Raw genomic sequence first — 16,789 nt, forward strand, 5'->3', positions numbered from 1 at the left:
GGAGTGGGATGGGAGGTGAGTCTGTCCCACATCCAGAGTTAAGACTACTGCTTGGTCCGTACTGACCACTCACCACTCCCTCTGAGACAGAGTTCGTCCGTCCTTCCACGTTGTGGCTCGGACTATTATTTCTGGAGAGCAATTACCCAGCCCCCAAGATATAGTTCATAAGTCACTCCATTCGAAACCCTCCTCAACTTTCCAGGTGGAACAGATCGCTCTTTCCACACTGTTTCCATATCTCTTGGACATACATCTGTCATAGCATTTATTACACAGTGTAATCGTTTTCCTCTATGCATCTGTCTCTTCTATTAGAATATATACCCTGAGCTTTCCTCATATTTGCATCCTCTGCTGTCACGTTCAATGCCAGACATATTGTGGACCTTGTAATGTTCAATAGAGGAAAATACAAGATTTCCTTTATGAATAAATAAGTGGTTGAATGGCTAATAGCCATTATTTATTGAGCATTTACTATGTGTTGGGCCCATTCTAAGAGCTGTACAGATACTCTCCAGGTCAACAGTTACATGTTGAAATAGGTACCTTTTTTTCTTTTTGCTGGGAAATATTTGCTCTGAGCTAACATCTGTTGCCAATCTTCCCGTCTCTCTTTTTTTTCTCCCTAAAGCCCCAGTATATAGTTGCATATTCTAGTTGTAAGTCCTTCTAATTCTTCTATGTGAGACGCTGCCACAGGGTTGGCTCAAAATGGATACTTTTATTTCTCATTTTACACAAGAGTTAAGTAACTTGGTTGCCACACAGATGGTTACAAACCAGAGTAGCCTGGACCCAGTGACCACTACTTTTTTCAGCCTCCCATGTACTAAAGGAGCACCAAAGCTTTAGAGTCTATGGTGTGAGGATGTATTTATGCATTCCTAAGTATTTTGTCCATTTTGAACTTATACTATTCACTATTCAAAACTGTCACCCATTATCATGCCTGTATGAGAGGCTCATTTCATCAAAGAATGTAATAAATAACATTCTACAGTATGCACATATGTGCAGAAAAGCTCTGGAAACCAGATGACTTAGGTTCAAATCCTAGTTCTATTATTTACTAAGTACGTAACCTTGAGCAAGTCATTTAGCCTCTCTCCGCCCCAGTTACTCTCCTTAAAGCCGGGATATTAATAGGACCTACTTACTATGGTCTGAATGTTTGTGTCCCCCCCAAATTTACATGTTGGAATCCTAAAGCTCAACGTGATGGTATTAGAAGGTTGGGCCTTTGGGAGGTGATTAGGTCATGACAGTGGAGCTCTCACGAATGGGATTAGAGCTCACTCAAAAAGGATCCAAGAGAACTCACTCACCACTTCCACTGAGGACACAGCAAGAAGGCAATGGCTATGAACCCAGAAGACGGCCTTCCTAGAATGTGACCATGTTGGCACATTGATCTTGGATTTCCCAGCTGCTAGAACTAAGAGAAATAAATTTTTGTTGTTTATAAGCTACCCAGGCTTTGATATTTTGTTATTGCAGCCTGAACAGACTAAGACACTACTTCCTTCTCATGAAGATTACCTATGTAAAGCAGTCTATGTGCCTGGCACATGGAAAGTGCTATGTGAGTAATAGGTGTGTGTCTGTTTGTTTTATATAACCAAATCTAATTGGAGCTGATTTCAGACATACAAGGAAAGCCCAAAGCATTCAGAAAGATATCTTGGAACCTTTAACCTCACGAGTTCTTTAGGTTATAAAACCTGCATGAATAGTGTATTACATAGATGGCATAATCTCTGGTGATTCTTGACCATTCTCTTTTGTTTAATTGAAAATTCACAGCACAAATAATGTAACTTACTGGCCAGTTTCCTGGAAATCTCCTTTGTAGGTGTTATTGGGCCACAAACTTAAGATTTGTGGCATGTGTATATAATTTATAGTTCTTTTGCAGTCAGCATCGGAGCCAGCAGGAGACAGACCCTGTCAAGGGTGGTCACAACCAAATCCTCCGCAGGCCTGGTCTCTGCCATAGCCGCTCTAGAGTGGCTTCCGTGCTTCTGCTACTTGGCAAGGATCCCAGCAGAACTTTATCAGAAAACTCTTATTTGTCCCCTGAGTTCATGCCAAAATTGCAGGACCAAGCATCCACCAGAAAGACTGGGAGACGAAAGGGGCCCCGAGAGATTGGTCAGGAAGCATGGGACCCTCTTTGAGGTGCCAAGATAGATGACTTAATTCAACTCGAAACAAGAACAGAAAGTTGCCAGACATCTCAGAGGGCCCATAAAACGCTAGCCAAGTCAACAGATGTTTATTGAACACCTACACTGAACCCCCGAGCTGGCTTCCAGCTCTGCCCCCTTAGCCTACACTCTGCTACTTGCTAATGAAATTTACATAGCTGGACCGTCTCAAATGGCTCCCCATAGTCACATCTCCCAGAAACATTTTGTTTAGTTTCTAGAGTGTTTCTTCAAAAAAAAGAATTAGTTTCCAAAATTTTTAAATGGGGAGAGGTCTAATAAAATGTATATATTTCTGGCTTCTCTTAAAAAGTCTGGAGATCTGGCGGCCCTGGGCCTACCATTCTGCAGGGCAACAATAAATGTCTGCTGGGCAGCAGCAGCCCTTTACTCAGGGCAGCAGTGTGCAAGTCCACTCTGGGTCCCGCCCCATCCCATCTTCTATTCTGTAGGTACTGGAGGTTGCAACTTCTGGGATTTCATGCAAAACCATTTATCAACACCAAGTACCCAGTGATTGCTCAACTTGTATCTGAGGTCTTAAGGAAGGAATTTAGTATCTTGTCTGGTTAATTGATGAATCAGTACCTGACAAAAGAGATTCAGATCTTGAACAGTACAATAGCAGTTTTATACACCAATAATATATATGAATTTGCCTTTGTCCTCATTCTATGAACAGGGACATAGCTTAATGTGGTGGAGAAAGAATACGCTTTGGGGTCAAGCAAAGTGGATTAAAACACTGACGCTTCCTGTCTTAGCAGTATATTTGGAGAGCACTCTCTGGGTCTCTGTTTTCTCTTTTACACAATAGAAAGAATTAAATCGGTCTCCCAGGGACATTGCGAGGTTTAAATTAATACTTTTTGCTTTCCTCATGCTGCTGCTTCAGCCTGGAAATGGCTCAGCAGCCCACCCTTTGTCAAGCTGACAAACTTCTCTTGTGGATCAAGTCCCAGAGGAAAATGCCATTTATTCTCCAAAGTCCTACCCCATATCCTCCCCCACATTGCCCCAGGGGAAAATTAGTACTTATACTTCTGGTTTTCTGGACTCATCTCTGTAACAGGACATTGTAGTACACATATTTTTTGCACATGTGTCTTATCCACCAGAACAGGAAGCATTTGTGTTGGTAAAATCTAGAACATTGCCTGTTCCGTATAAGTATAGATGACAGATACCCATAATATGTAGACATAAGTCCTTATTTTTTTTTCTTACTGTTTGGCTCACACTCAGTAATAATAGCAATCATAAATTTTATTGACTCAATTGCCTTGAATAAATGCAAACACACTTGTTTTGTACTTGTCAAAGCTATCTGTTAAAAATATCCAAAATGAGCTTAAGTAGAAGGAATTTTCTACCCAAGGAGTTTTATTAAGATAAAAAAAAGTTCTAGTAATAAATGCCATGGGTGTGTTTAACTTCCATACTCCTCAGAGTAAGTTGATCTGGAAAGTTAGAAGAAAACATGACAAGCCCTATTTTTCTCCCAGTATTCATATGTAATTTAGACCCAAATTATTTTCAGATTTTAGACTTTCATTAAAATCCAGATTGTAAACTCCCTAAAGGCAAGACTGTTTGTCTATTTTGTTTATTAATGTATATCAATCCTTGGAGCAAAGTCCAGCACATTAGAGATATTCAATAAATATTTACTGAACAAACATTTGAATACATCTGGGATGCACTAGAATAGTAAGTACTTGGTAGGAAGTAATGTCCTTCTATGTGCCAGTCAACGTGAGAGTCACTGTCTATACATTCATCTCATTTACTTTCATAAGTCTCCTGCGAGGTTGGTATCATTATTGTTATTATTTGATTCCAAAGTCTTTGCTCTCCACTCCACCACCCATGTCTATTCTTGAGGTCTGTATCTAATAAAAAAAAAGGCAGACATGCAGTAAATATGCTTTTAGAGTACTGAATGAGAAGGGGGGCCATAGATAATTTTCCACTGTCTGTGGATCTTCCCTCAAATCATGAAGTTGTCAATGGCACAAGCTACATTCAAAAAGGAGGGGCTATTGTTAACTTCCTGACTAATATGACAGATATTTTTTCTTCTAGTCCTAATCTGGCTCCCTGGCAAGTAGAACATAATTATGCTTAACACTTATGGTCTTCTAAGACACAGAACACCTTATCTGTCAGCATACATGGTCCCACCTTGTGAACTTAATTTTCATTTATTCTAAATGCCCCTCCCTGGGGTCAGTCACCTTTGAAAAGGGTTGTCCTACTTTGCCTAGAACGTCCTGCTTTTCATTTCTTTTCTTTTCTTTTTTTTTATGAGGAAGATTGGCCCTGAGCTGACAGCTGTTGCCAATCTTCCTCTTTGTGTTTGAGGTTAATTGTCCCTGAGCTAACACCTGTGCCAATCTTCCTCTATTTTATATGTGGGCCACTGCCACAGCATGGCTTGATGAGCAGTGTGTAGGCCCGTGTCCATGATCTGAACCCACGAACCCCAGGCCCCCAAAGTGGAGCACACGAACTTAACCACTATGCCATCAGGCCAGCTTTTCATTTCTTGTCCTGACGTTATTGTTATAGGCCTCCTTTTCACTCAGTCTTCAGGGATCTCAGTGAAATGCTTGCTGACCCATCTGACGGGACAGCACTTGGGCCACTGAGCATTGAGCCAATTGCTTTCTTATAGGTTATTTGCAACTGCTGTAATAACAACAACAAAAATGAAAACATTCTCAACAATTTTACATATAAACTGGATATGGTGGTGCAGAAAATAATATGTAAATACAGGGGAAAACTCATCCATGGGGCATATGATAGAAATTTTGTGGGACCCTGCCTCCCAAATCCCTCTTTCTTATTATCATCTTGGGACTGGATAATTTGGACTAGGGAGAGAATGATCACTTCACTGTCTTTGCTGGACTCAGGCCCTGGCCTTAGCTAGTTCAGAGCAACATTTTATTTGCCCAAATTATAGATGCATTAGATCTAAAACATTATGACTCTTTCTTGTATTACAGTTGCAAGTCTGAGCTTTTTTGGGTGACAGTCTACACAAGGACCAGGTGACTTGAGGAAAGCACATTTACTATTGACGACTGTTGTGCTTTTTGCTTTCTTCTGGTTTTCATTATTAGGAACAATGGAGATTCTTTGCAGCTTTGACTGCCCTTGCCCTGCCCTTTGAGTCCACACACAGGGTACGGTTTGAACTCAATCTCAGAGGCTTGGATTAGATTCTTGGCTACTCACTCCTCTGCCTGGCATCTGTCTTATAACACTGGCATGAAAGTACGACTTCACGCTAACTGTCTCTCATGGGGTCAGATAATTCCTGCTGGGATAAAACACGGGTGTATTCTGCCTTCACATCTTTTTAAGTTGTAACCTGAAGTATTTGGAGCTATTTTGAATGAGTTGAATGTGCAATCTATGAAAAGAAGGCAAAAAAAAAACTCTCATCGTTGCTATTATCTAAGGCTGCCTAAAAAACAACCCCCTAGTCCTAGTGGCATGAAAAACAACCGCTTTAGTAATCGATTCTGCATCAGCAAGTCAGAGAACTACAGGGATGGTTTGTCTGCACCAGCGTCTGAGGCCTCAGCCAGGGGCAATTCACACACCTGGGGACTGCCACAACTGGGCCTGCAGGATTCACTTCCAAGATGGCTTCTTCACCCTCGTTTCTGGCAGTTGGTGGGTGTGGCTCAGGGCTGAGCTCAGCTGGGACTGTAGATTTTAGTGCCTATGCGTGCTCTTTCCAGCATGGTGGCTCAGGGAACATGTCCTCCTTGGCAGGCCGGTGTTCCAGCAAGCAAGCTGGAAGCCACAAACCAGTTGGCCTTTGTTTGGGGTCACCTTAGAAGTTGTCTACTGTCACTTCCACCATCCTCTGTTGATAGAAGCAGCTACAAGTCTACTAGGGAGAAGGGTGGACAAGATAGACCATACTTCTCAACAAGAAGAGAATTAAAGTGTTGGTAGCCATGTTTTAAAACACCATTCTCATGTAAAATCTGGTATCTTTTTTTTGTAACTTTTTGTTTTTATGAACTGGGCTACTACGAGAAAGAAATATTCCATATCAACTTTTCTAAAATAAAACAAGTATTTTGAGGAGCTCGCCCTGTGGCCAAGTGGTTAAAGGTCTGTGCACTCTGCTTTGATGGCCCGGGCTCGTGGGTTCAGATCCCAGGCGCGGACACACTCCACTCATCAGCCATGCCGTGGAGGCATCCCATATACAAAATAGAGGAAGATTGACACAGTTGTTAGCTCAAGGCTAACCTTCCTCACCAAAAAAAAAAAAAAAAAAACCCTGATATTTTGGTAGAAATTCTTACATTTAACTATATTGTAGCTAATAATCTTATATAACACCTCACCATATTCAGACATATGGGGTAATTTTTCATTAGGTTTTCTTAGATGGCACACTTAGAAAGTCACATGGATTCAAACTAGACATTCTATAGATGGTTTACTGGGGGTTTTCTAATGGTCAAAGTGGACATTTGTCTATAATTGATTAGACATTTTTCTAGGCTGTTTTAAGTATTTAAACTTTAAAACAGCGGTTTCACTTCTAGAAAAAAATTGAAAAGTAATCAAGGACTTAAATAGAGATTTACCTATAAATATTTTCATCATAGAGTTTAGTGTAATACTTAAAAATTGGAAAAATCTACATGTATCACAAAAGACTTTTAATTTTTATAGTATAGATATTTCACAGAAGACTCCAAAAAGTCATGTTGTAAAGACTATTTAGTGACATGAGAAAATAATCATAATATGCTTGTTAGTCCTTAAAAGCTTGTAAAAAGGGAAATACAAAATAATACTATTTATATGAAACATATGTCTATCTATATAAAAACAAAAACTTATACCAAAAACATTGACAGAGATGAGAACTTAGGTCTGGAGTTTTGCATAATTTTATTTTCTTTGTTGTGCTTTTGTGTATTTTTAAATTTTTCTAAAATGATTATGTATTGATCTATTGCTGTTTTCATTTTTATAAACTGAGAAAGAAATTGCATTACTTTATAAAAATATAAATTAAAGAAACAAATCAAATTCACCTATAATCCTTCACCCTGGATAATCACATCACTTTTAAAATTTTACTGTTTTATATTTGGGTTATCACTTTTTATAAAAATGACATATAGTGTATAAAATGTTTTGTTATTTTACTTTTTATCTTTACAACTGGGAGATGTTAACCGCATTATTTTTTGCTCCCCATGCTTTATTAAATTTCTGCGGATAATCAAAGATGCTTCTCCTAAGCCCAGAAAGTTAAACATGTGGTCCTTATAGCCCCAGAAGTAATCTGTAACAAGGAGACCACAAAAAATTTGACATCAAAATTTTGACTTTTAAGTCTCAAGAAACTATTGTCTAGGTTTGACACTAAAATTCTGAGGAAAACGCTTGCTGAACTAGTTGTGTTTACTTTTGCACCCCACCCTCCCAGTGTACATAAAAAATTATTGGGCCGTTAGACCAAGCAGTGTTCTCAAGGAGAGCGACAAAAGGAAAAGTCCTAACTCCACCCCACCACCCACAGAATTAGTTCCAGGGAAGAGTGATAGAAACCCAAAATAGTTAATAGATAGAGAATAGAGACCTGTGGCCCAGTTTCCTGATGATTGCTCTGGAAGATGACAGGCGTTAAAACTAGGTCCCCAAGCCACCATGGGACAGTTAGAGGTGCTGAGAGGACTGCAGGGTGCACGTAGGCCTAACACTGCCCTAGAGAGTCTGTGGACCCTCCAACTGGATGGAAGAAAAACTAATGTTTTGACAGGTGTCTGGTACTGCGTTCATGTGACACCAAGAGGCATGGACCTGGAAGGAAAATGCAGCTGTGATGAGGAGATATCATGACAGAGAATTCTTTGACTCTTATTGCACTGTGACCAGAAAGGAACAGAGCAGCCCTGGAAGATGCCATCACCTTGGGATAACCATGTTGTTCAAGGACCATACAGAATTATGTGCCACCTCACAGAAGGAGGGTGACCACAGACTAGAGAGTAAGCCTTACATCACCATTACAGCCACCAAGATGTCTCATGTAGCCACATGGAACCTGGGAAGCCCAGATTGAATAGACGAAAAAGATAGGGAAAAGATTCTGAATTGGCTGTACTTACCCTAATGACTAGCTCTACCCAAGGTGGATTACAGAACGAGGCTCAAAATGGGAATTAGATTATCAAAAATTAAAATTATATTTTTTGCATGCCTCAATACATAAACTATATATTCACACTTATTCTACATCCCATTGTGAACATACTTCTATGTGCAAAAATACGCAAGTAAATAGCACCACCACAGTCAGTCTTAGTGTGGTGTCATGCCGAGCTCAATATGTTTTAAAAGGCACTAACGAGCAATTTAATTTGACACCCAAAATATACATGTAGATTATAAGATAATGATATAGTGAAAATGAAAACAAAAAGAACTTGAGAAAAATGTTAAATATATATAATTGTTAATTTCAGAGTAGGGAAGTCCTTTCTAAACACAACAAATCTAAGTCACGAAAGAAGTATGTCTGACTACATGAAATTGAAACATTTCTCTATGGAAAAAATACACTGACAAAAATCAAATGATAATCAAGGGGAAATATTTACAAAACCTACCACAGAAAAGGACTAATTTTCCTAAAATATCAAAGCTACTGTGAATAGATAAGATAAAGATCAACAACCCAATAGAAAAACAAAGAGAATAAACAGACACATCATAGAAAAGAAAATGCAAATAGTTCTTAAACATAAGAAAAATCCTCAAACCTACTAATAATTTTAAAATGCAAATTAAAGCTATGATAAAATATTTTTAATCTTTCAGATTGGTGAAAAATAAAATAGTTGATAACATCTGTCTTGAAGGAAGTGTGAGGACTCAAGCACTATTACGTGTTGCAGGTAGGAATGTAATTTAGTGCAAACTTTATGGGGAGCATCTGCAATATTTACCAAAATTTAAAATCCATATGATTTTGGATACAGGAGTTATACTATACATATCCAGAATCTTATGAGTAATTAGTAATTACATAGATAGGAAATAGCCATTATGGCATCGTTTATCATAGGAAAAGAATGGAAATTGCCTACAGGTTAATCAATAAAGACCTGGTTAAATATGTTAGGGAACATGCACACAATGCAATTATTTAAATGAATAAGGGAGCTCCATATGAACAGATATGGAATGATTCCAGGTGTGTATCTTTAAGTCAAAAAAGCAAAGTAAAACAGTGCATGTAGTGGCTAATCATTGTCTTACACCACCAAAAGATGGGCAATATACACCTGTATGTGCAGAGCATACCTCGTGAAGGAAACGCAAGAAACTGGTAACAAATAGCTGCTTGTTAGCAAGTGGCTTAGGAACATTGGGAGAAGAGAGACTTCTTTTTCATTATGTTACATTTTGGACCTTTGGGATTTTATTCTAAAAGCATATGTTCTCTTAAAAAACAAAACAGAGAGAAGAAAAAGAAAGGAATAGTGAAATAAAAAAGAAGAGGTAGAGGGAACACACTATAAATACAAAGAGGCAATTCTTCGCATGGCACACAGCAACACAGCCAACACTATCTTCAACCTGCTGTCTCAGTAAGGTTCTCTTTGGAGTGCCCAGAAAATCTCAGCTCTCTCTTCCACAACCCCAGTCTGCTTTAATTTTTTTCATTGTCTCTGTTTGTTATGAGTTAAATTGTGCCCCTACCTCCCCCAAAAAAGATATTTTAGAATTCTAACCTCCAGTACCTTGGAATCAAGCCTTATTCGGAAATAGGGTCTTTACAGAAGTAATCAAGTTAAAATGAGGTCATTGGGTGAGCCTTAATCTGACGTAACTCATATCCTTGTAAAAGGAGAAATTTGGACACAGAGACACAGAGGGAAGATGACGTGAGGAGACACGGGGAGAAGACGGCCACCTACAAACCAAGGAGAGAGGCCTGGAACAGATCCTTCCTTAGCGACCTTAGAGGGCCCATGCCTTGCAAACACCTTAATTTTGGACATGTGGCCTTCAAAGCTGTGAGACGATAAAACTCTGTTGTTCTAAGTCACCCGGTTTGTGGGACTTTGTTATAGAAGCCCTAGGAAACCAAGACCTGCTCTACCTCATTCTTTCCCTCTCCCCAACTTTCCAGCTCCATGCCTTTCCCCTTTCCTTCTTCCAACAGCAGTACTTCCATGCCCATAATACATAATCAGTTGAGCCTTTCTTGGCTCCATGTAATTCCATAGCTTTCCCCACTCAGCACAAAGAAAGCCCAAGCTTGGTAATTCCCCCCAGAAACAAAGGATTCTTCCTCCTAAGAAGGCGGTGACAGTGCTGGTAGGCTGAGAATACTCCCGTCAATTTATTTGTGCCCTGGTTACATGTATCTAATCATCCTTTTAGTAGTTGCAGGGCATTTATTTATATAACTATACCATAATTCATTTGATCATTTCTGTATTGTTGGATATCTATGTTGTTTCCCACTTTCCACTGTTGGATAAATTCCTCAGAAGTGGACTTGATGAGTCAAATGACAAGCATACTTTATGGTATTATTGTTTGGTACATATTATCAAATAGCCATCTAGAAAACATGACCAACTTTGAATCTATTTTACTTTAATAATCAGAAAAAATATTCATGATATTGTAGTCATGCTCCATTGTTTACGGTATAGGACAGGGGTCGGCCAACTTTTTCTGTCAAGGGCAAGATAATAAATATTTTGGACTTTGTGGGTCATGAAGTCTTTGTTGCAACTCTGCCATTGTAGTAAGGAAAGTAGCCGTGGGCAGTATGTAAATAAGTGAACATGGCTGGATTCCAATTAAACCTTACTTATGGATACTGAGACTGAATTTCAAATAATCGTCACATATTTAAAAATACTGTTCCTCTTTTGATTTTTTCAATCATTTGAAAAAATGTTAAAACCATAGTTCACAGGCCTTACAAAAATAGGCAACGTGTTGGATCTGCCCCACATGCTGTACTTTGCTAGTTTCTGGTATAGAATTTAGTACTTGATAACTCATTTTGCAGTATATTAGAAAATCTTCCTTGAGGAGAAACTTGGATTTTCCTGCAGGTTTTTGTTGGTTCTTCAAGATTCACATGCTATTAGGATGTCCTTGGACACCACTGACTATCAGAGCAGCCAGTGGGTAAGTTAACGTTACTTCACATTAATTGCTGTCAATATTGATTCAAATCGCAGTTAAGCATATTATCTAAAGGATTTAGAGAGTATCCATTCCTACAGTTTCTCTCAAAGCTATTCGTAGATGAAGCCACACCATTAGAGCTGTGTTTGGGACCAACATGTATGACTACTCCTCCCTGACAATTCGGACATACACATCCACACACTCCTTACTCCACAGAATTCCTCCAGAAGGGTTACTCTTTTGTAAGATTTCATTAGTCTATATTGAGAGATCAAGACACTCTCATTCATCTATCAAACTATTACTCAATGAATATTGTTGAGGACACTGTTGATTATGTCACAATGTATCCTTCATATGAGGAAGACCCTTGTCTCAGTAAGAAAACTAATTAGCTTCTCTTATTTTCAGCATGTTTTTTGTGCCCTAAACTTGACAAGTCTCTTTCTTACCTCCTTACTCTTTATTTTCTCTTTAACTGTCTTTATACACATTTTAATTCATTTTATCATGCTATATTTTATGTAGCTTTATAAGCTGTACCTTCTCTCCTCCTTTTCCTCCTCCGCCTTTTTCTTCTTCATCTTGCAATAGCAGCATTTTAATTTTTAAAAAAATAAAAATGGGGGTTTGCAGGAAGGGGTATGGAAAGTTCATTTTGACAAGGGGTGGGAGTAGGATGGTCTTAATGCCCTATGGCAGCCTTCTGCTTTCGTAAATGATTATCTTTGGGTCTCTTTTCTCAGGATAATACAGCACAGCCATTCAAAATAAAGCCCCAAATTTATATATTTCACTCTTCTTTTGTCTTCCACCTAATGGCTTCATTTACAAATCACAATGGGTCCCCCTAGGGTCTCTGGACCCTCAGCCTGGATGTTCTCTGTGCCTCAAGGTGAGAGCAGGGGAAGGAGCTCGGGCCAGTGAGCCTGCCCTGGGGGGTTTATCTGCCGGTTGTCAGGAGTGACAGCAAAGAGCCAGGCTGCTTGATGAATCCAACGAGCAGAAAAATCTGTCAAAACATGCAGAACGTTCATTGCAGGGATCGTGGAAACATTGCCTATTTGTTTGGAGCGCGTTTAATTATTTTTAAACATATGCAGTCTGTAGTTCAGTGAACATGTCAGGGATAATAGAGGAAGAAAAGCAAATGAGGGGAGCTGTGCTGCTCCTGGAGCAGCTCCTCTCCGCAGCTGGCTGATGGGGAAAAGCAGTTGATTCCCTCCAAAGTGTGGCTCCCTGTCTGTCACCTAATGAAACACAGTAGGGGGATTAATGTCATTAGCTTGAGGCCAGCATGCTGTGTAGTAAACAGATATACATCCTCGCTCATTTGGGGGAGTGGTTCTCAGCTTCTGCCCACTGGCCTGCAAAGGTCCCTCCCAGCCTTCTCTTACTTACATGAGAAGAAATGAGGTTGGTTGAGAGAATCTTGCGGTCTGTTCAGTAAGAGCAGCCGCTGGGGATTTGGGCATCTACGTCGGCTCCTCCCGCCCCTCACTTGCCCTAATTGGGGCTTAGATTTCTTCTTTGGGGGACATCTGAGGTAACCAGAGAAGATAAAAGCCCTACAAGTAAATGCTTTACAAAGAAAAAAAATGTGTTTTATTTTGATAACCAAATCGACTAAGGAGTGTGGAAAAAAATGGGGATTGTGCTCAGCTATCACGACCACCTCTCTTTGCTGTGTCTTTCCCACACAGGAGGGCACGCAAAGCTGAGAGCCAAGACACGCATGTGTTCACTTTTCCCTCATCCACAGGAATGTGCACAGCAAAGAGCAAGAAGTAAATAAAAATTAGGTATTTTGTATTCTTAGAAAACACAGAAATCCTGACTTTAAAGTAATGGTGGAAAATATTTTGAGATGGGATATAAATGGGAGAAGAATGTCAGGAGGAACAGGAAACACTTCCTGAGGATGGCTATGACCAACATTCAGACACAAATGGAAACCTTCCACTAAACTGAAGATACTCAGCACAGGCCAGATATAACCAGGGAGAACGTGGGAAGGAATAGAAGCAAAATAAAACAAAGAAATAGCAACCAAGGAAAGGAAGAAGAACGTTTGAGAGAAATGTGGCAAGGAAGATAGAGAGTTGACTCAACATTACACAAATATTAGACAAAGAAAACATAAATGCTGCCTTGTAAGACTTTACCTTAATCCTTCCCTTATCAAAGCAAAATACTCTATTTTATACTAAAAGCTCTGGACTGTGCTCTCACGTGTGTGTGTCTATTTTGTGGCAATAGACATTACTATCTAAGAAACATTAAAATGAAAAATAAAGGAAAAGGAAATTCAGAATCATTCATATTTGCTATGTCACAAACTCAATTCTGGGCACCGCTTCCATACTGCCACTACTTCCTGAAGGTCACAGGGAATCATATTTCTTGAAGGACATAATGGCAGAGTTCATTTTCTCTCCTAATAACCAGTCAACAAGGGAGAAGAGATGGACAGGAAGGGAGAGAATGCCATAAAATAAAGTGTGTATATATATATATATATATATATATATATATACACACACACACACACTCCAGAAAGAAAGGTCAAATGTAGACAGTTTTATCTTTTCAAAATTATCCTAAATCTCTGGATCTCACCAGCTTCCAGGGAGGAACGAACTGTACACCGGTGCTCAGATTCTTGCTCTCACTGGTCAATGCAGAGCCTCAGACCCTCTCCAGGTCCCGTCTCACAAATACTTGAGAAGAAGGCGTCTACTCCGGTATCTCTGGCTGCTCTGGAGAGCCAGATACCTGGGGATGATCCTCCATTCCCTGCAGGCCACACAGTGTCCCAAGGTGCGTGGTGACCTCAATGCAGACAGATTGCTGCAAACAAGCTGCTTCCAGATCCTCTGAAAGGTGCTGAACTGCACTTCTCACCAGATCAGATTTGACTCTCTCCTGCAGGCAAATGGAGAGGATTCCTACTGACCTTGGAGGGCAGGTTTAGGCCCAGGGTCAGAGGAGGGGAGCCAGTCCTGGCTGATCTCTCCTTTGCTTGTCTCTTCTGAGTCCGGGTTTCAGTGCACCACACTCTTCTCTTGGGCTCCTTTCTGCTTCAGCAAAGCCCTCGTGCCTGTAGACATTCAGGGTGGAGGTAGGGCTGAGGGAGACGAGATGGTTTCCACTGTCAGAGGTTGAGTCAAGACTTCCCTTTCTGGAGTTCGATTACCAAAACTTATAAAAAATTTTACATTTTGGATGACTTGATATGTTGAAGTAAAAGTCATTCTTTTGAACAAGAAGGGAGACTAATGAAACTAGATACTGTCCATGCTTTTTTGGAAATGCGCTTGCATCGAATAGAGAAGGGGCACCCTCCACATATAATCACCGGGCAAACCTAGACTCCTGCCTCAGTATAGCGGATTGGCTATTGAACCTTCTTGCCTTTTTTTTTTCTTGCAAAAAAATATCCTAGGATATTTTTGCCTGGCCAAAGCTAGCAGTTCTCATGTGTGATAAAATAAAGTCTTCCAGCTGCAGAATGCTGGGGCTGTATTTTTATCTGTAGTGTCTGGTGACTACAAAAACAATAAGAACAAAGCTAGGATGATTTATATGTGTCATTAGAAATTTAAGATTTTTTAAGTGTTCACAAACATGTACAGTACCAGACATACTAGATATATCACTGGGATAACAAAAAACACTCACAGCAACCTTGCTTGGTTACAAATTTGATCCAGAGAGCAAGTGGGGGAACTTTCCCAGCCCCTTCAGAGAACACATTGTGGTCACATTACCTCCCCTGACCACAGTGTCATATTGCCTTCAGAATGAGGAAAGAAGAGAGTAGTGGTCTGTGGGGCTCTGGCCGGAGTTCAGAGTAGGTAATGAGATCCTGTGTTTTTTTGGACCTTAAATTTTAGTGTGCATCAGAATCACCTGGAGAACGTGGAAAAAATAAAATTTGTAAAAAAAAATGCAAACGCTCAGCTTCCACCTCTACAGATTCCAGTTCTGTAAGTCTATGTTAAGGCCTTAGAATCTGCATTTTAATAACTACCCCCTGCCCCGTGCCATGATTATGCAATATAAGAATTATATTTTCAGATTCCTGATTAGATATCACAATTATGGTACTGTCTAAATACGATTGCATTTCAGGGTGCAGTTTATTGGGAAGGTGTGAAGCATTGCATTTAGGATGTATCAGGAGCCCAGGTCCCATTTGCTAAATGCATATGGCATTACTTTAGGAAACTATTGTTGCCTTGATGATATTGTTTAGTATACATTGCAGATGGATTATTTACTCTATCTGCTCTAGCAGTCTGTCTATAGCTGGAACCAAGTGACCACAAAATAGTGCAGAGAATTTGGAAGTTATTCCATTTAACTCCTCATATGGCGGCCCCAGGACTAGCGCAAATTGCGTGGAGCTCATGTGGCTATAAGTGTATGATTACCTTTATGTGTGTAACTCATAGACATGGGGCCTTGAGCAAGAAAGGCCATCTTTCTTTTAAAAAACAGCATAGTAGGTGGTGCTTCCTAAGTAGTTTAACACAAAACATACAAGAGAACTATATATATTACATATGCACACACAGACACATGCACACCCACATTAAATGCGAGTTATACTGTTTGGCACTTAATGGTTTGGATCCATCCCAAAGGCCAACCACAGGAAAAAAAAATCTTGCTGTTTCAAGGACTGCATAAGGTGACAGAATCTTCTTTATGAAATGTAAACTTCACTTTCTCTGCCCAGCTGGCCAATTGTTCCAATGCGGTAAATCGCAGATTCGGCAAACACATTTAGGGGAGAGGAGGACATGAGGAGTACCAAGCTGTGCCGATAAGAAGGCCGGGACTCAGTCTTTGAATTTGTGCACAATGGAATAAATGCCTTTTATCCATTCACCCCACTAAGCAAGCAACGCCAGGAAAATCATTTTCCAATTAGTCAGCAGGTTTCAGCATCATTACCTTCGAGATCAGATTTGCTACCATTCAAAAATGCATCAGAGACAGTGTAGGAAGAGTTAAGCACCGTTCCTGGCATCTGAGGTCTGGGAGGAGGTGAAATTAGATTAGCTGCAGGAAAATGGGAGGGTTTACATTACCAGAGGGGCTCTACCTGGCTCCAGGCTTAACAGTGAACAACGCTTTCAGCATATGGCATTACAATGGATTAGTGATCAAGTCCGATTAATCCTAATAGATCGTCTTTGAACCTCAGTGGCTTGTTAGGTGAGAAAAAAATTGTCTGTCCCCAAAGTGTCAGGTGAAACTCTCATTTGAGGTAAGACTACCATGTGGAGATGGGTCTCCATCTGGTGGCTTCCTTTTGTGAAACTCCACCAGAAGGTGTTTTAATGAGGCTTTTA

At 40.0% G+C, this 16,789-nt stretch overlaps 1 long non-coding RNA gene across 1 annotated transcript in view; it reads right to left on the reverse strand.

Annotated features, from left to right (window-relative positions):
• LOC111770175 (uncharacterized) overlaps positions 1-16,789 on the reverse strand; it is a 354,326-nt gene that overhangs the window by 187,717 nt on the left and 149,820 nt on the right. The gene's annotated exons all lie outside the window — the stretch shown is intronic.

Source organism: Equus caballus, chromosome 23 (genome assembly GCF_041296265.1).
Source record: "Equus caballus isolate H_3958 breed thoroughbred chromosome 23, TB-T2T, whole genome shotgun sequence".
Lineage (NCBI taxonomy): Eukaryota > Metazoa > Chordata > Mammalia > Perissodactyla > Equidae > Equus > Equus caballus.